The sequence below is a fragment of the Dendrobates tinctorius genome, unplaced genomic scaffold (assembly GCF_039654945.1).
Source record: "Dendrobates tinctorius isolate UK_male_01 unplaced genomic scaffold, ASM3965494v1 ptg000158l, whole genome shotgun sequence".
NCBI classification, from domain to species: Eukaryota; Metazoa; Chordata; class Amphibia; order Anura; family Dendrobatidae; genus Dendrobates; species Dendrobates tinctorius.
Window position 1 is genome coordinate 12,351,459 of NW_027361825.1, and position 27,287 is coordinate 12,378,745.

At 44.7% G+C, this 27,287-nt stretch overlaps 2 protein-coding genes across 4 annotated transcripts in view; one reads left to right on the forward strand and one right to left on the reverse strand.

Annotated features, from left to right (window-relative positions):
• The window catches only part of LOC141051864 (uncharacterized), a 40,019-nt gene extending 24,314 nt beyond the window's left edge, over nucleotides 1–15,705 (reverse strand). For 2 of the 3 annotated variants that reach the window (XM_073548976.1, XM_073548972.1), the window contains exon 1: nucleotides 15,544–15,705. The gene's annotated coding sequence lies outside the window, so the exon portion shown is untranslated. Of the gene's footprint in view, nucleotides 1–314; nucleotides 411–15,543 lie in introns of those variants that run through there. The other variant, XM_073548974.1, reaches the window with a different exon arrangement.
• LOC141051863 (uncharacterized) overlaps nucleotides 1–27,287 on the forward strand; it is a 144,962-nt gene that overhangs the window by 4,476 nt on the left and 113,199 nt on the right. The gene's annotated exons all lie outside the window — the stretch shown is intronic.

Here is a 27,287-nt window from a genome sequence, read left to right on the forward strand (position 1 = left end):
TTTAGGAATAACTATCTTAGCAATTGTCTTTTTCGATGTCCCTTCAATACTGTTGCCCTTGCTCTCCTCACTATAGTCTGTGGGAATTATGGAAAGAGCCCACGAATCAGTCATGTATAATGTCTCCTATGGATATACACAACCCTCTGTCTTATCATCGTCCCTTTAAAAGGGCTTAAATGTCTAAATTTAAGTAATCAAATTTGGATTAATCCTGAGAAAGGCAAGAAACAGAGAAAAGTATCACAAGTGCTGCACTGTAGAAATGATGACTGGCGTCTATGAAATACTCAGAGACTGTTGCATAATGTTACCTTGATGTCTGGATGTGACAATGACTTCTTGGCTTATTGTCCTTCCTTTTAAACCTGGTGCTGAGTCCTTCCTCCTTACAGTGGATTCGTCCTTAGTGTCCACCCCTCCCCACAGTGATTATTGCTCAAGATAGGAAGTCGTGAGACAGTTATATCAAAAACACAAGAAACTTGAGCAACTACAGTAAGTCAGAAATTATCACAAGATGGATATTTCCTCATTTCCTTAGGTGACAGAATGTTCTGAATCGGGACAGTAAGGGTATGTGCACACATTGATTATTTGGGTGCAGAAATTTCTTGACAGGAAAAATGCAATGTTTTTCAAGCATTTTTGGATAACAATGATTGCTATAGAGATCGATAATAGATAGATATAGACAGACATATAGACAAATAATTAAATTTAAAAAAAAACTGACGTGCGGGTCCCCCCCATTTTGGGTAACCAGCAAAGTTACAGCAGACAGCTGGATATTGGGCCCTTCGCAACCTAAAAATACAGGCCCCCAGATGCTCCAGAAGTGGCGCATCACATGAGATGCTCCAATTCTGGTGCTTCCCCTTCGCTCCTCAAGATTGCCCTGGTGCATTGGCAATCGGGTAATGGTGTTTGGAGTTGACGTGAGTGTCTTAACCCCTTAGTGACGGAGCCAATTTGCAGCTTAATGACCAGGCCAATTTTAACAATTCTGACCACTGTCACTTTATGAAGTTATAACTCTGGAACGCTTTAATGAATCCCACTGATTCTGAGATTGTTTTTTCATGACATTTTTTACTTCACGTTATTGGTAAAATTTCCTTGATATGACTTGTGTTTATTTATGAAAAAAAAACGGAAATATGGCAAAAAAATTTAAAATTTAGCAATTTTTATGCCCTTAAGTCAGAGAGATATGTCACAAAAAATACTTAATAAATAACATTTCTGACATGTCTGCTTTACATCAGCACAATTTTGGAACCAAAATTCAAGAAGTTTATTAACCCTTTACGTGCTTCACAGGAACTGAAGCAATGTGGAAGGAAAAAATTAACATTTAACTTTTTTTTTTTAACAAACATTTTACTTCAGAACCATTTTTTTTTATTTTCACAGGTGTAAAAAGAGAAAATGAACCACAAAATTTGCTGTGCAATTTCTCCTGAATACGCCGATACCCCATATGTGGGGGTAAACCACTGTTTGGGCGCACGGCAGGGCTTGAAATGGAAAGAGCGCCGTTTGACTTTTTCAATTCAAAATTGCCTGGAGTTGAGATCAGACGCCATGTTGCGTTTGGAGAGCCCCTGATGTGTCTAAACAGTGGAAACCCCCATCAAGTGATACCATTATGGAAACTAGACCCCTTAAGGAACTTATCTAGATGTATAGTGAGCATTTTGAACCTCCAACTGCTTCACAGTTTATAACGTAGAGCTGTGAAAATAAAAAATAATATTTTTTCCACAAAAATGATCTTTTTGCCCCCAAATTTTTAATTTCACAAAGGTAACAGGAGAAATTAGACCCCCAAAGTTGTTGTGCAATTTGTCCTGAGTACGCCGATATCCCATATGTGGGGTAAACCACTGTTTGGGCGCACGGCAGAGCTCAGAAGGGAAGGAGCGCTGCTTGACTTTTTCAATGCAGAAATGGCTGGAATTGAGATTGGACGCCATGTCGCGTTTGGAGAGACCCTGATGTGCCTAAACAGTGGAAACCCCCAAGTGACACTATTTTGGAAACTAGACCCATTAAGGAACTTATCTAGATGAGTGGTGCGCACTTTGAACCCCCAAGTGCTTCACAGAAGTTTATAACGCAGATCAGTGAAAATAAAAAATCATTTTTTTTCCTCAAAAAGGAATTTTTAGCCTGCTATTTTTATTTTCACAAGGCTAACAGGAGAAATTGGACCACAAAAGTTGTTGAGCAATTTGTCCTGAGTACGCTGATACCCCCATACATGGGGAAAAGCACTGTTTGGGCGCATGAGAGAGCTCGGAAGGGAAGGAGCACCGTTTTGGAATGCAGACTTTGATGGAATGTTCTGCGGGCGTCATGTTGCATTTGCAGAGCCCCTGATGTGCCTAAACAGTAGAAACCCCCACAAGTCAACCCATTCTGGAAACTAGACCACCAAAGGATCTTATCTAGATGTGTGGTGAGCACTTTGAACCCCCAAGTGCTTCACAGAAGTTTATAACCAAAACGCAAAGGAAGGAGTGCAAAGACCTGTTTAAAATATCATAAAAATACCAAATTTTATTAATATTACATATCATAGAAAATTAATTGTTTGGACAACACATTGTTCAAAATATAAAGGACATGAACAGTGACAAAGTAAGTGGTATAGGACTATAGATGATTTGTATAAGGTCTGGGTATAGAAAACCCCAGTATAGAGATTTATATATATTGTCATGATCCCAGTGCATGTTTTTGAGCTGCACGTCAGGGGTTAATGTCTGGAGCTCAGTGCAGGTTTTGACCTGCACACTTGGGGTTAATGATTGTGGCCTCTCTTTGGTTCTGGGAGAGCTTCATAAACCCCTGGGAAGCTCCAATCCCTGTTAGTTATACTTTTGCCTTTGGCCGAGTGTGATGACCTCTGTGTGCCTGTTCGTTGTTATAGCTTGTTTATATGGTTCTGATCCGGTTCTGTTCCCCGTTGTGAGTTTGCCTGTTGATTCTGTACTGCGCTACCCTCTCTGTGTATGACTCATTGCTTGTGATCTGACTACTCTCTGCTCGCCACTCTTGTACCTTGCAGCTATCTCTTTGTATGACTCATTGGCTACGTCCTGACTATCCTCCCTGTCTATGCCCCTTGGTAACTTTGTCTCGCAGTTACCCTGCTAGGAGTTCTCTTGCAGCTCCTAGCTCTCTGGAGTTTAGGCCACGCCCCCAGCAGTCACGTGCTTCAGGTCCTGCTGTTCTGAATTACGCACCTACTCGGCTGCTGCCCGCTCCACAGGTATCTTTGAGCACAGTTCGCTTTACTCAGGACACGCACACTGGCTCAGTGAGCAAGTTCAGTGCGGTGTTCCAGACATATATATTGCACAAAAGTGTCCCAGTAAATATTTGGCCACTTAAAATTGGAGGAAAATGTAATGACTTAAATAACATTCATTCATTAGCAGTGATCGCCTGTAAACAGCATTATTAACTCCAAATTATTAAGGTGCCATAATATAATCACAAAGGGGAATTCTTACCCAAATAAGTCCAGATATACCACACACAAAGCAGCCCCAACGCGTGTTTCGCGTGGGCCTTCTCAGGGGGCTGTGCTAATACGGTGTGTTCAGCTATATATATATATATACCCCTACAGCTGTTCCCAGTTTACATCTGATAACGGCACACGTCAGAAACAGCGCCCGGACCGGAAATGACATCGTTCCCAAGATCCAGTGCGACGCACATAGTTGCAGAGTCACTACCATGGCAACAATGATCAGCATAAAGTATATCTAACATCAGCATACGTCAAAAGCGGCGCCCAGACTGGAAGTGATGTCACTCCCAGCATTCCAAGCGGCGCACATAGTCACAGAACCACAGAGTATGGCACTGCTTTTCACTCTTTTAGCACTCATAGGAGATGTATCCTTCTTCCTTTTATTATTAAATCTGCCATTCTTGAACCAAACATCTTTAGTGGGTTCCTGTTTTTGGGGTTCTGGGAGAGGCCCATCTTCTCAGATGACACACACACTCCGCCTCCCATATCATTGGATGCTTCCGCTTCATAGATGATATTCTTTTTATTTGGCAGGGTTTGGTTGATGAGTTACATTCTTTCATGGCAGATTTGAACTGTAATGACTCCAACATTAGGCTCACATACAGTATACATACCATCATCATGAAGTCTCTTTCCTAGACATTAAATTACAGGTGCAGAATGATGGTTCAATTCATACTGATGTCTTTAGGAAAGAGACTTCGGTGAATGCCTTGCTTCATGCGTCATCAGCACATGTCGGATCAACGATAAGAGCCATACCAACTGGGCAATTTCTCCATATGAGGAGAATCTGTACTACTTCTAGTCTTTTTGAAAAACAAGCACTGGACCTTGGGGGGAGATTCATGGAGCGTGGGTACAGTAAGAGGAGTATTAAAAGGGGCTATGATAGAGCCAAAAATACTAATAGGGAATCTCTCCTCTCATGCCATCAGAATGATAGGGCTCTTAAGAAAAAGAATGGGCAGGCTATAACAAGATTTATTTCAACATACAATCATAAGTGGGAAACTATGAGGGCTATTATGACGAAATATTGGTCAATACTGATGACAGATGCCATTTTAGCTAAATGTTTGCCTGAAAGACCTATGATGACAGCAAGGAGGTCTAAAAATTTGCAAGATATATTGGTTGATAGCCATTATGTTGCTAGATCCATTGATCATTTTGGAGCTGGGATGGGTAGGCAAGGCTTTTTTCCATGTGGTGAATGTCTGGCCTGTAAGAACTTTGTTGGGGCCACTACACAAGTGATGGTTCACGTGAATTTAAAAATAGGGAGTACATCACATGTACTCATGTGGTGTATGTTCTGCCCTCTGATATAGGGCAGTCTGTTTGTGTTATGTGCTCTGAATAAAGCAGTATGATTGTATTATATGCTGGGTTAACCCCTTTCCTACATTGGACGTACTATTCCATCCATGTGACCTGGGACCTAAGTCCCAAGGACGGAATAGTACGTCTAGTGCGATCAGCTGTGCTCACGGGGTAAGCACAGCTGATCACGGCCGGGTGTCAGCTGATTATCACAGCTGACACCCGGCACTATGTGTCAGGGGCGGTCACGGACCGCCCCCAACACGTTAACCCCTGGCACACTGCGATCAAAGACAATCGCAGTGTACCGGGGGTTAAGGGAAGCATCAGCAGGGCGGGGGCTCCCTTTGTGCTTCCCCGTGACCCCCACAGCAACGCGATGTGCAGCGCCGCTGCGGGGGTCGCCTTCCCTGCAGGTCCCCGAATCCAATATGGCAACGGGGACCTTCGGGGGCCTGCAGGGAGCCGGCTTCCTCACTACCTGCAGAGCGCAGGCATGAGGAAGCCTGCAGCAGTGCCTGTGACAGATCGCTGATCTGTCACAGCGATCTGTGATGTGACAGATCAGCGATCTGTCACATGACTTTGATGTCCCCCCCGGGACATTGTAATAAAGTTTAAAAAAAAAGTGTAAAAATAATTTTTAAAAAATCGCTAAATAAATTAAAAAAAAAAAAAATCCCCAATAAATTCATTTTTTGAAAATAAAAAACCCCAAAACAATAAAAGTACACATATTTGGTATCGCCGCGTCTGTAACGACCCGCCCTATAAAACTGTCCTGTTAGTTAACCCCTTTAGTGAACCCTGTAAAAAATAAATATAAAAAACAAAGCAAAAAAATAATGTTTTATTATCATAACGCCGAGCAAAAAGTGCAATAACGCGCGATCAAAAAGACGGATATAAATAACCATGGTACTGCTGAAAACGTCATTTTGTGCCACAAAAAACGAGCCACCACACAGCATCATCAGCAAAAAAATAAAAAAGTTATAGCTCGCAGAGTAAAGCGATGCAAAAATAATTATTTTTTATATAAAATTGTTTTCATTGCATAAAAGTGCCAAAACATAAAAAACCGACATAAATGAGGTATCGCTGTAACCGTACTGACCCGAAGAATAAAACCGCTTTATCAATTTTACCGCACGCGGAACAGTGTAAACGCACCCCCCAAAAGAAATTCATGAAACGCTGGTTTTTGTTCATTCTGCCTCTCAAAAATCGGAATAAAAAGCGATCAAAAAATGTCACGCATCCGAAAATGGTACCAATAAAAACGTCAACTCGTCCCACAAAAAATAAGACCTCACATGACTTGGTGGGTCAAAATATGGAAAAATTATAGCTCTCAAAATGTGGTGATGCATAAACTATTTTTACTATAAAAAGCGTCTTTTAGCGTGTGACAGCTGCCAAACATAAAAACCCACCATAAATAGTAAATCAAACCCCCGTCATCACCCCCTTAGTTAGGGAAAAATAATAAAATAAAAAAAAAAATATTTATTTCCATTTTCCCGTTAGGGTTAGGGTTAGGGCTAGGGTTGGAATTAGAATTGGGGGGTTTCCACTATTTTGGCACATCAGGGGCTTTCCAAACGTGACCTGGCGTCCGATCTCAATTCCAGCCATAAAAGTCAAATGGCGCTACTTCCCTTCCAAGCCCTGCCATGCGCCCAAATAGTGGTTTACCCCCATATACAGTGGGGCAAAAAAGTATTTAGTCAGTCAGCAATAGTGCAAGTTCCACCACTTAAAAAGAGGAGAGGCGTCTGTAATTTACATCATAGGTAGACCTCAACTATGGGAGACAAACTGAGAAAAAAAAATCCAGAAAATCACATTGTCTGTTTTTTTTTCATTTTATTTGCATATTATGGTGGAAAATAAGTATTTGGTCAGAAACAAAATTTCATCTCAATACTTTGTGATATATCCTTTGTTGGCAATGACAGAGGTCAAACGTTTTCTGTAAGTCTTCACAAGGTTGCCACACACTGTTGTTGGTAGGTTGGCCCATTCCTCCATGCAGATCTCCTCTAGAGCAGTGATGTTTTTGGCTTTTCGCTTGGCAACACGGACTTTCAACTCCCTCCAAAGGTTTTCTATAGGCTTGAGATCTGGAGACTGGCTAGGCCACTCCAGGACCTTGAAATGCTTCTTACGAAGCCACTCCTTCGTTGCCCTGGCGGTGTGCTTTGGATCATTGTCATGTTGAAAGACCCAGCCACGTTTCATGATCAATGCCCTTGCTGATGGAAGGAGGTTTGCACTCAAAATCTCACGATACATGGCCCCATTCATTCTTTCATGTACCCGGATCAGTCGTCCTGGCCCCTTTGCAGAGAAACAGCCCCAAAGCATGATGTTTCCACCACCATGCTTTACAGTAGGTATGGTGTTTGATGGATGCAACTCAGTATTCTTTTTCCTCCAAACACGACAAGTTGTGTTTCTACCAAACAGTTCCAGTTTGGTTTCATCAGACCATAGGACATTCTCCCAAAACTCCTCTGGATCATCCAAATGCTCTCTAGCAAACTTCAGACGGGCCCGGAAATGTACAGGCTTAAGCAGTGGGACACGTCTGGCACTGCAGGATCTGAGTCCATGGTGGCGTAGTGTGTTACTTATGGTAGGCCTTGTTACATTGGTCCCAGCTCTCTGCAGTTCATTCACTAGGTCCCCCCGCGTGGTTCTGGGATTTTTGCTCACCGTTCTTGTGATCATTCTGACCCCACGGGGTGGGATTTTGCGTGGAGCACCAGATCGAGGGAGATTATCAGTGGTCTTGTATGTCTTCCATTTTCTAATTATTGCTCCCACAGTTGATTTCTTCACTCCAAGCTGGTTGGCTATTGCAGATTCAGTCTTCCCAGCCTGGTGCAGGGCTACAATTTTGTTTCTGGTGTCCTTTGACAGCTCTTTGGTCTTCACCATAGTGGAGTTTGGAGTCAGACTGTTTGAGGGTGTGCACAGGTGTCTTTTTATACTGATAACAAGTTTAAACAGGTGCCATTACTACAGGTAATGAGTGGAGGAAAGAGGAGACTCTTAAAGAAGAAGTTACAGGTCTGTGAGAGCCAGAAATCTTGATTGCTTGTTTCTGACCAAATACTTATTTTCCACCATAATATGCAAATAAAATGAAAAAAAAACAGACAATGTGATTTTCTGGATTTTTTTTTCTCAGTTTGTCTCCCATAGTTGAGGTCTACCTATGATGTAAATTACAGACGCCTCTCATCTTTTTAAGTGGTGGAACTTGCACTATTGCTGACTGACTAAATACTTTTTTGCCCCACTGTATGAGGTATTAGCGTACTCAGGACAAATTGCACAATAACTTTTGGGGTCCTATTACTCTTGGGAAAATAAAAATTGTGGGTGAAAAGATCATTTTTGTGGAAAAAATATGATTTTTTTAATTGTTCGACTGTACGTTAAAAACTTCTGTGAAGCCCTTGGGGGTTCAAGGTGCTCACCACACATCTAGATAAGTTCCTTTGGGGGTCTAGTTTCCAAAATGGGGTCACTTGAGGGGGGTTTCCACTGTTTAGGCACATCAGGAGCTCTCCAAACGAAACATGGCATCCGATCTGAATTCCAGCCAATTTTGCAGTGAAAAAGTCAAACGGCGCTCCTTCCCTTCCGAGCTCTGCCATGCACCCAAACAGTGGTTCCCCCCCACATATCAGGTATCGGCGTACTCAGGACAACTTGCACAATAACTTTTCCAGTCCAATTTCTCCTGTTACCCTTGGTAAAATAAAAAAAATTGAACCTGAAGTAATTTTTTTTGTGAAAAAAAGTTAAATGTTCATTTTTTTTAAACATTCAAAAAATTCCTGTGAAGCACCTGAAGGGTTAATAAACTTCTTGAATATGGTTTTGAGCACCTTGAGGGGTGCAGTTTTTAGAATGGTGTCACTTTTGGGTATTTTCTATCATATAGACCCCTCAAAGTGACTTCAAATGTGGTGTAGTCCGTAAAAATAAAATGGTGTTGCAAAAATGAGAAATCGCTGGTCAACTTTTAACCCTTATAACTTCCTGACAAAAAAAATTTTGGTTCCCAAATTGTGCTGATGTAAACATGTGGGAAATGTTACTTATTACCTTTTTTGAGTGCCATATCTGTGATTTAAGAGCATACACATTCAAAGTTAAAAAATTGCGAAATTTTCAAAATTTTCGCCAAATTTCCATTTTTTTCACAAATAAACGCAAGTTATATGAATTAAATTTTACCACTAACATGAAGAACAATATGTCACAAGAAAACAATGTCAGAATCACCGGGATCCATGGAAGGGCTCCAGAGTTAGCAGCAGCTGCAATAGCTAAAGCAGAGTATTTGGAAGCTATGAAAGATCCTGATTCTGAGAGACACAGCAGCATTCTCGGACCAGATCTAGGGCAGCAAGATCCAGCGCAACGCATCGCAGAGTACGTCCATCAACATTCCGGCAGAGATGACAGCCCTGTCGCATCATATCGATCAGCCCATGCTGATTACCAGCGATCCAACCCCGAGCTTCACTACCATAGGCGAGGAGAAGACTAGCACAGAGATGTCGACCACAACTACCGTTCCACTGAAAAGAAGGTACAGCTTCCATCCCGCCTTAAAGAGACATCTTCTTTACCAACAAGGTACCGCACAGATTATCCGGAGTCACAAGCATCTTACAGGTATGGTGATGCACCAGACACTAGACATGACTATCACACACCGGCTCGTGCCAGCACTGCTGGAGCCATGAAGGACCTTGCAAAGTTCCTTGCCCGCCAAGATCTGGTTACAAAGGGACTTGTAAAGTTCACTGACAAACCCGAGAACTATCGGTCATGGCGAGCCTCGTTCCGGACCGCCATTCATGGTCTGGACCTTTCTTGTGGTGAGGAGTTAGATCTCCTGGTGAAGTGGCTCAGAAGTGAGTTAGTCGAGCATGCCAAAAGACTGAGAGACATTAATGTAAAGCATCCTCGCACAGCCCTACATAAGGTGTGGGAAAGACTCGATGAATGCTATGGGGCAGTAGAAGTCATAGAGAATGCTTTATATAAAAGAATTGAAGATTTTCCTAAGATGGGACCTAAAGGTTATCTAAAGTTTATAGAACTGAGAGATTTGTTGAATGAGTTGCAGGTTGCTCAGCAGGAAGGAGACTTTCCCGGATTGGCATTCTTAGATACCGCTAGGGGTGTCAATCTGATAGTACAGAAACTTCCTTACAACCTACAAGAAAAGTGGATTACATGTGGTTCAGAGTATAAACACAATCATAATGTATCAGTTCCTCCTTTCAATGTATTTGTTGATTTTGTCACCAAACAATCTAGGATTAGAAATGACCCTAGTTTTGATTTTACTCTGTCATGTTCCACTGCCACTGGTGTCAAACCCGGTAAGACACCCATGGCAGTCCACAAAACTAACATTGATTCCACAGGCTCCTCTCCTCACAAGGTAAATAAAACCCCTCCAGACGAGAACAAACCTCAGGATGTCAGTAAATATTGTCCTCTACACAAGAAACCACATCCTCTACTAAAATGCAGAGCCTTCAGGGAGAAGTCTTTAGAGGATCGTAAAGGTTTCCTCAAGGAAATCTGCTTCAAATGTTGTGCCGCAACCTCTCACTTCGCCAGGAACTGTAAAGCTAGCGTGAAATGTGCAGAATGCAGCAGCACGGATCACAATACAGCCTTGCACCCTGGATCACCTCCATGAGTGTTGTCACAAGCAAAGGAGCACGATGGAAAGCAGAAGGACACTGACGAAGACACCCCGGATGTCAGCTCTAAATGTACAGGGATCTGTAGAGGACTCACAGGAGGATGGTCCTGTTCAAAAATCTGCCTTGTCCGAGTTTATCCCGCAGGCCGCAAGGACAAAGCCTTCAAGATTTATGCATTCCTGGATGACCAAAGTAACAGGTCTCTAGCCAGATCCATCTTCTTTGACAACTTCAGCATTGTAGGCCCTGGTTCTCCCTACACCCTAAGAACATGTTCAGGTATCATTGAGACGGCAGGGAGAAAAGCAACCGGATACAAAGTGGAGTCCATAGATGGCCAGACCTGCCTATCACTATCGACCATCCTGGAGTGCAACCAGATTCCTGACAAAAGGTCAGAAATACCTTCACGGGAGGTGGCGACATATCACCCCCATCTAAAGCGTATAGCCCACCTGATACCTGAACTAGATCCAGGAACCCCAATAGCTCTACTTCTGGGAAGAGATACTACAAGTCCACAAGGCTAGAGAATGTATAAATGGCTCTGGGAATGCTCCGTGCGCACAGAGGCACGACCTTGGATGGGTCATTGTAGGAGACGTCTGCCTAGGAGGCGCACACAAGCCGGCCTGTTGTGAGTTCATTCTCTGGTCCACCAGTGGTGAGTTCACCTTCCAGACTCCCTCTGGTGGTGACAGGAGGTGGTGAGGCTGATTTGGTCAGTGGAGATCTACCACCTGATGGTGATGATGACGATTGGACCTCAGGAGTCTTAGATTGGATTTAAGACTGCCGACGCCCTAAGTCAGTGCTGGTGATTGCTTCAGGCTGCTCAGGTCTTGGTTTTCAGCTCTGTTCCAGCCTTCTCAAAGCTAAGTGTTTTTGCTAATGTTCACACTTGATTTTGTTGGTCTATTCAGTTTTTTATGTGTACAGCCAGCCCCGGCTGGGGCTGTGCTGAATTTCCACTCTTATTTATCTGTATTTGTCAATTTGCTTTTTAGTCCCTTATTAGATTGGCCTCTTTTTGCTCTGTCTCAGAATATTTCAGAGTGCTGATATAGTGGGAGAGGTCTAGTGACTTCAGGGTTAATTTTGTTATCAGAAGTGTTGGTCATTATTTTGTAGGGTTTTTTGGCAGATTGCAGACAGTGTCTTTCCTTTCCTGTTCTTTATAGTTAGTTGGGCCCCATCGTTTGCTCAGCCTATTTTCCTGCCTGTGTTTGTGTTTTCATCTTGCTTCACCGTCAATACATGTGTGGGGGCTGTCTCTTCCTTTGGGGTCTGATCTGGGGCAGTTAGTTTTCCCTTTTCTTGCGTTAGGTTTATGTAGTCCTCCGGCGGTGACGAGGCGTCTAGGAACATCGTAGGAACGCTCCACTACTACTGTTAGTTGTGTGGTTAAGATCAGGGATCTGCAATCTGCATAGTTACCAACCTCTCTGGTTTTCTGGGACTTAGCTTTTTGTTGTTCCTCCTCGGTGACCCATTCATAACGCCGGCCTTAGTCAACAGCATGCTTACCTATACTCTTTAAAATGGACGTCCGTCTCTCTTCCAGCCATGTAAGAGTAGCTTCCTGGTAAAAGAGTTGCCACACAATGCTCCTCTACCTTGTCCATTAGCTGTTCCTTCCTGTGAAGACCACTCATGTGATGGCGACCAAGATCACATAGGGTGCACAGTTTTCCACAGAACAAAAGAGGACAACAAGGTAGCAATGTCCATAGAAGACAGACTGTTTTTCGACATCATGGATCGAGAGATGGTAAGAGATGAGTCAAAGAGTTGGATGGCCCCTCTACCAATTAATCCCCAGAGGCAACGCTTACCCACCAGTCAGAAGTCTTGTAAGGGTTGGCACCATTGCAAACATGCATTTACCTCTCCGAACCTGGAAAATGCCAAAAACACGATAATTCGTATCATACAACGCGAGTGTTACGCCAAAGAAATAGACAACCTCAACAAAAGTCAACCCATTTCTAGAGACAGTGTCTTGAAAAAGCTTGATCCAATAATTGACCAAAACGAGCTGATAAGGATTGGAGGTCGACTTCAAGAAGCCAAGGTGGAATTCGTGGAAAAACACCCTGTAATTATTCCTGGCCATCATCATGTGACTACTCTGCTCGTACAGCACCATCATGTTTTGGTGAAACATCGGGGCCGATTGTTTACCGAAGGGAAACTACGAACTGCTGGACTATGGATAGTCGGAGCAAAGAGATGTGTGAGTAGACTCATCTTCAACTGTGTGACTTGTCGCAAACTCCGCGGCGCGACTCAAAGCCCAAAATTGGCCAATCTCCCATCAGACAGACTTAGTATGGATCCTCCCTTTAGCAATGTTGGACTGGATGTGTTCGGGCCGTGGTCTGTGGTTGCACGGCATACTAGAAGAGTCCAAGCCAACGCAAAACGCTGGGCAGTTATGTTTACCTGCATGTCCATCAGAGCGGTCCACATCGAATTGATTGAATCCATGGACACATTAAGTTTCATAAATGCACTCCGATGCTTCATTGCCATCAGAGGCACCGTGAAACACATTCGCTCTGACAGAGGCACAAATTTCGTAGGAACAGTGAAAGAACTCCAAATTCCTGCAAACCTAAACATTACCAGTGTGGAAAGATACCTCTGTGAATAGGGATGTACCTGGACCTTCAATTTACCTCACTCTTCTCACATGGGAGGTGCTTGGGAGAGGATGATAGGAATAGCACGCAGAATCTTAGACTCTATCTTCTTGCAAGAAGGCAGCACAAGACTCACACACGAAGGTTTGACTACATTCTTGGCAGAAGTTTCGGCCATCATAAATGCAACACCATTGACTGCACTCTCCAGTGATGCTGAAGATCCAACCATTCTCACTCCCGCCATGTTACTCACTCAGAAAACTGACACTCCTAGTGCTCCACTGGGAGAATTCAGGACCTCTACAGACGTCAATGGAGACAAGTTCAAAGTCTCTCCAATACTTTCTGGGACAGATGAAGAAAGCAATACCTCTCCACCTTACAGCCTAGGAAGAAGTGGCAGATCGACAAGCCGAACATCAAACCCGGTGATATTGTGCTCAAAGACAGCCAGTCACACCGAAATGAGTGGCCACTAGGCCTCATCACCAAGGTGTACCCAAGCAAAGATGAGATGGTGCGCAAGGTTGAGGTCAAAGTGTGGAAGGCTGGGGAGAGTAAACTATTCCTCAGACCAGTTGCGGAGCTAATTCTATTGCTTTCGCCTAAACAGCCTGTAAGTGGCATCAGTTGATGCCAAGCAGGGAGTGTTCTGCCCTCTGATATAGGGCAGTCTGTTTGTGTTATGTGCTCTGAATAAAGCAATATGCTTGCATTATATGCTGGGTTAATTATAGCACCATGTAGTGGTGGCTGAATTTATAGCAGTGTCTTTGATAGCATTATATAGTCTGTGCCTTTAACAGAAGCAATGCATTATGGGAAGGAAGCAATGTATTCTGGGATGAAGAAGGGCCATTTTGCTTCTGTGTATATCATAGGATGCACGTGTTTACCTGTCCTCCATCTTCATTTTCTCCAACTTGAATTCATTATCCGGGTAAAAAGCATATCTGGTAAGCTCAATCTTTCTTACAATGCAGTGTGTGTGCAGAGAGTTTATTAGTTGCATTCAGTAGACATAATTGGACACCTGTCTTATTTTCTATGTAAATTGCATCACATTAAATGCTTCCTGTATCTGTGTTAACTGTGTGATCATCTGCCCAATACTTATGTATGTCATTGTATTCTTTACAGTTTTACCGCATATTCTATACTCTTCACAAATAAAGAAGTTAGACTACAGAGAACAGTCTGCTTATTTTGGAAGACAGAGCTGTGGTTTATGCTGTATGCTGGATTGCACATTGTGTCAGCGTGCCTGAGGGCAGAATAGTGTACTGTGCTAAATGTACCTGCTCCCTGATCTACGTCGGATTGACGACACGAGAATTGCGTGTGAGAACCGTGAGCATGTAAGAGAGATTATGGCAGCTCATGATGTGGAGGACATAACAACTTTGAAGACTCTCCCTAGACATTTTCGGGAAAAGCATAAGTGTAACCCTGGAGAATTGAAAATATGTGGGATCAATAGGATCCGGTTGGGGATTAGAGGAGGTGATTATAAGCGTTGCCTAACCCAGAGGGAATGTAAATGGGTAGCAACCTTAGGGACAATGGTCCCAAATGGCCTGAATGCGCAATTAAGCTTTGTTTCATATCTCTAAGTGTCATTCCTTAGTCTTGGTTTTAATTTTGTGTGTATTGTTTTTATTTTTATTATTTTTTATTAATTTTTATTTTTGATCTTTTTAGTTTTGTATATGTGATATGCCCTGATGCTGATACCCTGATAAATGGACATATATGAACGTCAGATTTCTGTCTAAGATCCTTTTGTAACATATTGATGAAATTGGACTCAAATCGACTTATATGGATGAAATTGGATTCACTTTAATATATTTGTTGTAATTGGATTCACCTCAATGTAATTGGATTTGCACTATTTTTGTAACTTTAATATTGTTCTTTGCACTTTATATTGATTGTTGCACATTTATATTGTGTTTGTGTATTGATTGATTGTAATTTTTACTCATAATTATGTCTAATATCATATATTAAGCTTATTATGCTTATCACGTAATCTATGTTTTTTTATGCACTGTCACTTTGTTTTTCACTTATTGATTATTTAATATTTAATATTAAGTTGATTTGAGCCAGTATATAATTCAATGGTGGATCAATACTGATGGCCAGTATTTTGTCTCTGTGGATAGGTGCGCATGACTATGCCCTGTGTGATCTGGAGCATCGCTGCTAGCGTCCTTTTTGGCACATCGGGTTGTTACTTTGGTGACAATATATTTACCTGATGTGTCATGGTGGAGGCCTGGGGGCGATGTTACTTCCGCCACATGTCACAGTCACATGCACCGTATTGATATCCTGGAGTATTTACTGATGTCTAAGTGCGCATGTCGGCAGCACATAGGAGCTGTAGCGCTGTTACATTCTTGGTGTTTGGCATGCAGGTCACTGTTGCCATGGCGATTGTTTGTGATTTTGTGCACCGCGCTGTATGCTGGGAGTGATGTCACTTCCGGTTTAGGCACTGCTTTTGACGTACGCCTATATTAGATGCAGGCTGATTACTGTTGCCATGGTAGAGGCTCTGTGACTATGTGCACAGCTTGGAATGCTGGGAGTCACGTCACTTCTGGTCTGGGCGCTGCTTTTGACGTACGCTGATGTTAGATATATGCTGATCATTGTTGCCATGGTAGTGACTCTGCGCCTATGTGCGCCGCACTGGATCTTGGGAACTATGTCATTTTCGGTCCGGGCGCTGTTTCTGACGTGCACCGTTATCAGATGTAAACTGGGAACAGCTGTAGGGGTATATATATATATATATATATATAGCTGAACACACAGTATTAGCACAGCCCCCTGAGGAAGCCCACGCCGTTATACAGTTAATAATGGTGATCACAAAATCAGGGTTTATAAAAACCGACCCGAATCATGTTCTCTGGGGTCCCGTAGAAAATCCAACTTTGGTGAGCGCTATACACTTTTTCCACAGCGCCAAATTAACGGCACTGTGGTTTAAGTACTCTTACCTACCGCCGTTAAAAGGCGTATCGGCGGTCGTTAAGGGGTTAAAACAGCTGAGATCAGACATTCCCATTACTAACCCAGTAAGTAAAGAGAAAAAAACACAAAAAAAATCTTTATTTAAATAAACTCTCCCCGATACTATCCCTGGTTCACCATTTTATGAAAAAAATAAGTTCCCACGCAGGTCCGACGTAGTCCAGGGAATCCGACAAAGTTCACATATTGAAACCTGTGAAACATTAACAGAGAGAAATATAAACAAGACACTTTCCCTCAATCACCAATTTATTATAAAAAAAAAAAGTTCCCACAGAGGTCCACCATAGTCTAGCGCTTCCCACGAAGCAGGGCAGGAACAAGGGGTAGGCACCTGCCTAGGGTGCTACTTCCTGCCTACCCAATGGAGGCGCACTTTTGAAAAAAACGCTTACATTTCTGAATGCCAGCGGCTGCCCTGCACCTTCCTAAGGCCGCAGGCATTCAGCACAGTAATGGCCGGGGTGCAGGCACTCAGGTGAGCAGTGTCAGTCACCCCTTTCTCTTTCTGCGCCCCACCAGTTTCTCACTCCCTCACTCAATTGTATTCCCACCTGTCAGTTGTGAATACAATTGATAACGACGCCACCCATGATAGAAGCAGAGCCTCAGAGGAGCTGTAAATCAGCTCCCTGCTCCACCGGGAACATGGGACTTCGGATGGAATGATACAGTGACATCATGGCGCCATCTAGCACCTACTGCTTATCAGAGAGAGGAAGAGGCGGAAGCTGCAGTGGATGGGGAGCCTGGATTAGGTGAGTGCAACCTTTTTTATTTTTCTTATTTTACTTTGCCAATAAATGGGGACTATCACAAGAGGGGCTGACTGTGGGGACAGCTGAATGTGGTTACATTATGAGAGGCTGTGTGTGGGGACATTATGGGAGGCTGGTTGTGGGGACAATATGGAGGAAATGGCTGTGTGGACATTGAGGGGTGGTATGTAGGGATATTATGAGGTGCTGGATGTGGGAACAGTGAAGGGGCTGGATGTGGGGACATTATGGGGGGACTGGCTGTGGGGACATTGCGAGTGGCGGACTGTAGGAACATTATAAGAGGATGGCTGTGTGAACATTATGGGGGCTGGATGTGGGGACATTAAGAGGGACTAGCTGTGGGAACATTACGATGGGCTGGCTTTGTGAACGCTATGAAGGTCTGGCTGAGGTGACATTGAGGGGCTGGCTGAGGGGACATTATGAGCTGCTGGTTTTTTGGATATTATAAGGATCTGGCTCTCTAGACATTATGAGAAGCTAGCTGTGGGAACATTACAAGGGGCTGTATGGGGCTTGGAGGGTACCATCGGTTTCATCTGCCTAAGGCAGTGAAATACCTAGTCCCTGCTTTGCCATGAAGTTCCCCAAATCTGCCGTCCAAAACCTATGGAGCCTAATTCTGATGCTGCATAATTTTTAGTAGTAGCCACTCCTGGCTCATGCAGCTCTGTGAGACCCAGAGACTATGAAGAGCATTAACATTACTGATGTCACCATTTATCAGAGTAGACAGATCTACTGCGCTCCGCAAGACCCGGCGGTGCTGAACAGCAGTGGCATCAGTAACGTTACTGCTCTTCTCAGGCACCTCTGGAGACCAGAGATGTCAGTAATGTTACTGCTCTTCAGACGATCCTGCTCACTCTGCACTCTGGACTACGTCAGATTCAGTGTGCTACGGCGGACCCGTGTGGGAACCTTTTTATAATAAAGTGGTCAACAGTGGACAGTGCTTTGTTTTTATTTCTCTCTGTTTATGTTTTTCAAGTTTCCATTTGTGGACGATGTTGTAGTCAGGGGACTCCGTTGAACCTGCATGGGAACTTTTTTTTTTAATAAAATGGTGAGCCAGAGAAAGTGTGGGGGAGGGTTTATTTAAATAAAGCTTTCCAGACAGATTATATCAGTTCTCAGCTGTCTGCTTTACCTATGCAGGTTACAAAAACTGGAGAAATCCCAAGTCATTTTTTTCCATTTATTAATGTATTTAATTATTAAAAACTGTCCAATGAGCTTGATAGGGTGAAATGTTATAATATGCCGGGGGTTGTGCAATTATTTGTCTATATGTCGGTCGCTCTGTCTATATGTTTGTCTGTCTATATGTCTGGGATAGAACAAAGGGTCCTCCAAAACCAAATGATCAGAAATATTAAATCTCTATTGACAAAGCATAAAAACAGTGAATAAAAATTGGAGATTGCCACGATAATATAAATATGATGGATGGTTTTCTTTATCAACACACATTTCTAGAAGGTTCCATGGCTTTACAGACATACACTGTGGGCTTTTTGAACCCCCCTTCCAGCTCCTTCTCACTGCACACTCTCTGTAATGTGAGACTCCAGTGTGTGATTTCACTCTCCCTCCTTCTACCAGCTTACCCCTAGCCGGCAGACAGTGCGTGCTTGGACTTAAATGAACGCCAATTTCGGGCTGAATAAGATGATCATTTTGTCGTCCTTCTACGAGCTTCCCTCCCCGAGATATGGAATTAATAATGTTTTAGCAAGTTTTAAGTCTTTGCCAAAGTGGGATGGCTTCTATAGCTTTGCCCCCCTCAGTGATGTCACAAGCAGAGGGTATATGATCAGGAACCTCAGTCTGAGGTCAGAGAGACCTGGGGGAGACAGCATATACCATCCATGCTGTGGGCTGAATCCTTGCCTTTGGGAGCCCCTCCCCCCCAAACCACATGCTTTCCATAGACTGAGATATCTGTAAGTGTTTACTTTCACCTTTAATTCTTCTTTATTTTTGTAATTGCCTGTACATTCTAAATTGTCTCAATTTGTAACATCTTTTTGCATATTTGTAAACACTGCCTACTTTTTGGAGTAAAATATAAAATTACTAGCTTCGTTTCTCCTTGCTCTATAACGTATCCCCACGACCTCCTTGCTAAATTAAGCCAACGCTATTGATCGAGTGGCTCCTGACCCGATCTTGATTAGAACCAGGAGCTGGTGGCGGCATAGTGTGTTCTGGGCTTTTGAGGGAGACCCTGGCAGTGACGGATGGAGTTTAATAAGTGTATATCCAGCCTAGGACCAGGATTAGTCATCTCCCTCATTGCAGCCTTCCCGTTAGCCCGTACACGGTGAGGTGGCCCATCTGGCGACCACTTATCCTAGGTGCAGTTCCCTGACTGACCTGAGGTTAAGGGGAGTGACGGAGAGCTGAAAGTTCCAGAACTGGAAAGTGGGATATACATAAATCCCTGCTGAGGAACTGGGGGCAGCCAAACACCCCTGCAGTTTGTGACATTTTGGTGGCAGCGGTGGGATAACCAAATATATCCTCCCTGCAATTATTCACATTTGGTGGCAGAGCGGTGGGATAATAGAGCATTAGTGATCTGGTCTGAGCAATCATTCCTGTCACTAAAAACTTGCACGGTTCTTGTGAGGACCCTGCACAAAAAGTTTTGGAGAACAAACTCAGTGTTTATTGGTGCTGAGACAATACAGTGTGTATAAGCGATTACCCCCTCCCCTTGTCTTTGTTTTTCTGTCCTATCCTTTATTTGGCAACCATGGTTAAGCTGGGAGAAGCTTTTTATAAGCGGCAGTCCAAGGACACTCTTATTGTTCTGTGCACGTCGAACCAGATTGATGCCATGGACAAAACTAAAGAACTACTGGTGACGGAACTCGTGCAATCTAAAGAGGGCCATGACCATGCCCAGAGCCCAGTGGTGGCTGGGGCCAGCCAAAGTATGGACATTACTGAACCAGATGTCCAGCTGGTGCAGGCCAGCCTTACCTGCAGCCAGGGAGCCGTGGACCTCTATCTGCAAATGGCCCTACAACACTGCCCAGCAGACGATATGGACAGACGTCTGCAGCTGATCCAGCATGCTGAAGAGAGAGCCGAGCGCCATGCCCAGCGAGAGGCCGAGCAGAGAGAGCCGATCGCCAAGCCCAGAGAGACCAGGAACTGCAGATGGCCCAGCTATAGGTACAGTAGTACCCTCCAGAGCACGGAGCAGTGAGCCTAGCAGCGCTCAGAGTCCTAAACCGTGGCCAGAGCACTTTCCAGTGATGGAAAAGGATGGGGACATGGACACTTTTCTGCGGGCCTTTGAGAAAGCCTGCAGACAGTACCAGTTGCCTTAGAACCAATGGGCCAAGTTCTTGACAGGGCTGAAAGGCAAAGCTCTGGAGGTCTTTGCTTCTCTCCCTCCAGAACAAGATGGAAATTATGAGGCCATCAAACAGGCCCTGATAAAGAAGTACCAGCTAACCCCTGAGGTATACTGCAAGAAGTTCCAGAACCTCCAACGTGGCCCACACGACAGTTACAGCAATGTGGTGCAAGTACTCAGGACCCACTTTGACCAGTGGATCCAAGGACTGTCTGCGACCACCTTTGAGCAGCTGAGGGACCTGATGATGAAAGACCAGTTCCTACATCTTTGCCTAGCTGAGGTGCGACAGTTCGTGATGGACCGAGAGCCAAAGGATGCGGACAAAGTAGTGCAGATCGCCGACACCTATGAGGACAACTGGAAACCAAAAGTGCAGAAGCCAGTCACTGCCAGATGGAGAGGGGGTAAGCCTGCAACCAACCCCAGTACCCCTGCCAGGTGACACCCTGGAGGCCCTGTCCCATTTGCCAACGCCAGGCCTACATCAGACCTTCACCAGTGATTTTCCTGCAAGCAGACTGGACATATCAGCGCCACCTGTCCAGGAAAGCGGAAGACCCCCCCAGCCAAGGCCTCCAGGCCTAATGCAGCAGTTCTTTTGGTGGGTGGGATGGTTGGGAAGATCGATGACAATGTGCAGCAAGTCCGCGTGGGGGCCCATGTCGCAACAGGCATCAAGGACAAGGGGGCTAAACAGACCCTCATACGACCCGAGCTGGCAGCCCCTGATGAGATTATTCAGGGGAAAACCTTGACTGTCACCGGGAATGGGGGCGTCCACTTCCCTTGCCACTGGCCTGGGTTTTCATCGATTGGGGTGCCGGGAGCGGGGTGAAGGAGGTGGGGTTGTCCGAAAACTTGCCCACCGACGTTTTGTTGGGGACTGATTTGGGGAGAATGGTCACGTATTATGTCCCTAACCCCCCTCCCCAATCTGATACTAAAGGTAATGTTAATGCTATTGATAATGAAGTGAAATTGCATGCTTTACCTGATAATGTTTTACCTGATAACCATTTATCTGAGAATGATGATGTGTCTACAGGTGCAGAACTACCCAGCCACATCAACCTGCGGTGTGAGGCAGTTGAGGAACCCCAAACAGGAGCAAGCGACAGTGCTAAGGGAGGTGGGGAGATGCACGGGAACAATGAGGAAGGTAATGCCATACAACTGACCAGTAACCATGAGGAAAGTAACTGCCCCATGATTAGCACTGCTCCTGAGGTATTGGGGGGTGGATGGGGAGGTAGAACCCATAGCAGCGCCGGCTGATGGGTCTGTGGAAAACTACAGGGAGACAGACTACGTAGCCGCTGTCACCTGCAGTCAGGGTGCCCAGATCGTAGGTAACGCCCTGCCTTCTGAACCCTCCTCAGTCAGAGGGTTGAATGAAATAGAGATGGACCCCGAGCAGGTCCAAGAGGATTCCCGTGAGGAAGGAACCTTGAAGTCACTGCTGGCTGCCTCCAGCCAGGAGTTCCAGGATGCTCTGCAGTCAGATGTGAGCCTGGAGGCCTTGAGAAGCCTCGCCCAGGAGCCTACCTCCGAGTCGGAAAAGGAGAGGGTGTTCTGGGAAAGAGGAAGGTTGTACCGGGAGACAGTTCCCGGCAAATCTCAAAAGGAGTGGTTGAGGGTAAGACAGCTGGTCGTCCCATACCAATTCAGGGGTGAGTTGTTGCGGATTTCCCATGAGATTCCGCTCGCTGGACACTTGGGGATCGGCAAAACTAAGGCCCGGCTGTCTCAACACTTCTGTTGGCCCAAGATGGGGACAGATGTGACCAACTACTACCGCACCTGTATCACCTGTCAAAGAGTAGGGAAGTCAGGGCCTGTTCCCAAGGCTCCCCTGATCTCTTTGCCAGTGATAGGGGAGCCTTTCCAGCGGATCGCTGTGAACATTGTGGGCCCACTGGCCGTTCGGAGCAGATCGGGAAAGGAATACATCCTCACTGTGGTAGACTACGCTACCCGGTACCCAGAGGCAGTGGCTCTGTCCTCAACTAGGGCACATAAGGTGGCGGATGCCACCGACCGATCTACACATCAGTGAAATTTCTAAGCTCCAAACCAAGCAGTATCCATGGAATGGATTTCTGCTTACCCCTAGCCAGAAGACAGTGTGTGCTTGGACTTAAATGAATGCCAATTTCGGGCTGAGTAAGATGATTATTTTGTCGTCCTTCTACGAGCTTCCCTCCCCGAGATATGGAATTAATAAGGTTTTAGCAAGTTTTATGTCTTTGCCAAAGTGGGATGGCTTCTATAGCTCCGCCCCCTCAGTGATGTCACAAGCAGAGGGTATATGATCAGGAACCTCAGTCTAAAGTCAGAGAGACCTGGGGGAGACAACGTATACCATCCATGCTGTGGGCTGAATCCTTGCCTTTGGGAGCCCCTCTCTCACCAAACCACATGCTTTCCATGGACTGAGATATCTGTAAGTGTTTATTTTCACCTTAAATTCTTTATTTTTGTAATTGCTTCTATATTCTAAATTGTCTCAATTTGTAACATCTCTATCCGCAAAACGCGCGTTGGGGTTTCCTAACCAGCACATGTGTTACATCAAGCCATGATGGGTATGTGTTTTCAGTTTATCTAAGCTGTCTACTATGCATATTCAGTATAGCTTCACTTTCATCTATTCTCGTGCATGGATATTATCGTTTTTCACCATGCACTTTTTTGTCCTCCATTAATTTATATCTACATGAGTTAACTCTTTTCAGCAGAACCCCTACGTGGCTGTTCCTGGCATGATGAAACCTATGCAGGCAACTTTGCATATATATTCTACTAGGGTCTCTTCATGTCTGTGCCAGCCACACATACTGCTGCAGTAAGGTTTTACTGATTTGACATACATTGGACAAAGTGCAATAATTTATTCAACATCTATCATTTGAGGATTTATTTTGCTACTCATAGATGCATTGTTAGCTCTGACCTACATACATTTTCCTGACCTACTTATTATTTAGTAGGTTTTCCATTTGGACGTTGATATTTATGGTAGTGTGTTTATGTAGCTGCTCCTGGCATGATGGAGCCTATGCAGGCAACTTTGCATATACATTCTGCTGGGGTCTTCTCATGACTGTATCAGCCACGCACACTGCTGCAATAAAATATTACTGATTGGATATATACTGGGCAAGTGCATTAATTCATATAATATCTAACAAGCAAGGTATTATTCTGCCACCCATAGATGCATTGTTAGCTCTAATGTATGAACATACCATTTTTTACCTACTACTCACCCCTCAGTAGGCTGTCCATTCGGACGTTGAGATTATCATTCCGGTGCTGGTCTGCTTTTTCTGTTGGTTCTGGGCCACTTATTTATATGATGTCTTATCCACTTTTATATCGAACTTGTCATGTTCTCTCATATGTGTCTTTTTTGCTATAATAAAAATCTAACTTTATTTAAATAGCTCTGGACTCCATTTTTCTCCTGTTTTTTATTGTATTGTTAAGGAGTCGCCTCTATGATAATTATTATTGAGGTCTACTAAAGTATTTACTGGTGATGGATTGAAAATGTCTTTCTGGAGTATTTTTTTCATATTTGTAAACACTGTCTACTTTTTGGAGTAAAATATAAAATTACTAGCTTAGTTTCTCCTTGCTCTATAGCATATCCCCACGACCTCCGTGCTAAATTACGCCAACGCTACTGATTGGTTGGCTCCTGACCCGATCTTGATTAGAACCTGGAGCTGGTGACGGAGTAGTGTGTTCTGGGCTTTTGGGGAAGACCCTGGCAGTGACAGACTGAGTTTGATAAGTGTATATCCCACCTAGGACCGGGATTAGTCATCTCCCTCACTGCAGCCTTCCCATTAGCCCGTACACGGTGAGGTGGCCCGTTTGGCGATCACTTATCCTAGGTGCAGTTCCCTGACTGACCTGAGGGTAAGGGGGGCGCCGGAGAGCTGCAAATTCCAAAATCGGAACAGGAAAGTGGGATATACATAAATCCCTGCTGAGGAACTGGGGGCAACCAAACACCCCTGCAGTTCGTGACATATTGGTGGCAGCGGTGGGATAACCAAATATATCCCCCTTGCAATTCTTCACAGAGATGTCTAAAATGAACCGTACAGAGACTATTTTATGTCATGCTGGAGGGTGCCTAAGCTTGCCCCTGGCGTGTGCTGCAGAGAAGACAATCAAGGTATATTCAATAAATGTAACATGATTCTAAATCATCATTCTGCAGACAGACCAGGGGAGCACAATAAAAAAAGGATGTCACATAATCCCAGTTCACACAGTATGCATTTCAAAGTACTACAATAAGTATTTTTACCCAAACTCAGTACTGCAGCAGTGTGACCCCTTAAAGCGTGTTTCGGCTATTCTTCCTCATAAGCTTTATTGAATATATCTTGATTGTGTTTGTAGTTTTCTGTACGATTCGTTTTGGACAGCTCCACTTTTTATTAACTGTTTTTATGCTGTAATTGTCAACAAAAATTTAATATTTCTGATCATTTGGTTTTGGAGGATGCTTCGTTCTATTTAGGTTTTCTTTTATCACGGTCCTCCGTGTTACTTGTTAGGGCACAATAGGCTCTTATATGTCTGGGAAATACATATTAAAACCATTTAAAAAGCGAAAATATGGGTAAGTGTAGGATGCAAGAAAACAGAACCTGGGCACAAAATAAAAACATTGTTGTCAATGATAACTAAATTTTACAGCAACATACCATCCATATGTCAGGAAACATGACGTATTTTTTATTGTTCTAGGCACACATGCAGAGCTATCGGCTGCAGCTCCTTGTTTAAAAACACATGGCACATGGTTCCTTTGTTCCTTCAAACTGGTATATAATAACACAGATTAGGCATAGAAGTAGGAAACCTATGTTTTTGCAATCTACATCCTTTCAGCTATTCACCACAGCGCTTCTGGGCTTCCATGCTCACCAGAAACTGAGAGACGAGTGTATGCTTTCCAATAAAACTTAGTTATGCAATGTTTGGTGTTGAATGAAAGCTAATTTTGTAATAAGAAAAATGATAGTCCTGCCATCACTCTATGAGGTTTCCAGCCAGATTTATGGAACTTATAAGTTTTCTAGTACTTTTCAAAAGGTGAGTACATTCTGTGATGTCACCTAGGATAAAGTATATGTTAGGCGTCGGGTTCCTGTCACTGCACAGCAGGAATCCCGAGCCTTGCATTCGGCAGTCTCCCATTCCTCTCCGGCCGCAGAGGAGGCTGCTCTGACCAGCTCTGTGGATTTGGTTGCTGCTGCCACCTCTGGTCCAGCTATAGCAACGCATGCTGGCCAGCAGCGAGCTACTCCAGGGAGTAAGTCCTCCTTTCAGTCCACTGAGCATGCCCGTGGGACGATCTCTCATTGGAGATCGGAGGTCACATGCTCAGATCCTTCTCCAGCTTGGATTGGACCATCAGGAAGGTCAGGAAGGTCCCGGAAGGACGCTGCTATAAAAGGTTTGCATGGCTGCTCGGCCATGCGCTAGTATAGACTGCATTTCCAGACTATGAGGAGTGAGTGTTGTATGCATGCATGAATGTCTCTGGTGAATGACTCATTAAGAAACCCTTACCCTTGGTACGCATGTGTTGTGCAGCCTAGCCTGTTAAGCTCCCAGGCTTAGGTGTAGGTAGAGGCAGAGTCTGAGACTGGCATCAGTGTCCACCGGTGGCTCTGCATGCCACGGTGCACGTACTTGACACGCCACCATATTCAGTGTCTATAGTGGCGTCCGCAGGGACTCTGACCCCGTGTCCTTAGGGCAGAGTACTGTGACCACATTCTGTGCGCTCCGTTGCCTAGCTCTGTGAGCTAAACAGGCTCCGGCATTTATGTTCTGCGGTAGTGCGGCTCTGTGAGGTAACAGAGTTCGCCCTGTTCACACTGGGTGACGTTAACCCACGTGTGACCTTTTGTATACCGCTTTATACTTCCGCCATTACTAAGCAGCAGTTTACCACCCCTGCACGGTGGACCCCGGGCTGCGAACGCACCTTACTATTATTTTATTATTTTGTGCGTTCTGCCAGCCCTAACATTATACTAGCACCAGGGTCCGGCTAGTAATGGCGGACGAACAGCAACTACTGCAGCACATCCGGCAGCTGGAGGGCAGGTTGGCGGCTCTTGAACGTTCAACCTCAGCTGCGGATGTTACTGCGGTCGCTGCCCAAGCAGCCGCGGAGGCTGTCTCCCGTGTCCCCACTATCATCCTTGCACCGATGTTATCCCACCTCCCGCTGCCCGAGAAGTTCTCGGGCGATAGTGCCTCCTGCAGGAGCTTTGTGAGCCAGTGCGCTATTCAGTTAGAGCTGCTGGCTGCGCGATTCCCCTCTGAGCGGGCTAAGATGGGATTCATCATTTCCTTTTTGGCTGGCAGGGCTCTGGAGTGGGCCACTCCACTCTGGGAGCGTGGTGACCCCGTGGTACAGAGAGCCTCTCAGTTCCTAGTCTCTCTAAAGCAGGTTTTTCTGGGACCATGGGTCAGACACGATACCGCGCTCCAGTTGTTGGCTCTGACACAGGGTTCATCCCTGGTCAGCCAGTATGCCATCCATTTTCGGACGCTGGCTTCTGAGTTGGAATTGTCAGACAAGGGTCTTATACCAATTTTTTGGAGGGGTTTGGCTGACAACGTTAAGGACGCCCTGGCGACTCGGGAGGGTCCCGTCACTCTGGAGGGGCTTATTACCATCTCCACCCGCATTAATCTCCGCTTCTTAGAGTGAGGGTTGGAGCGCTCCCAGTCCAGAAAGAGGTTTAGGTTGGCACC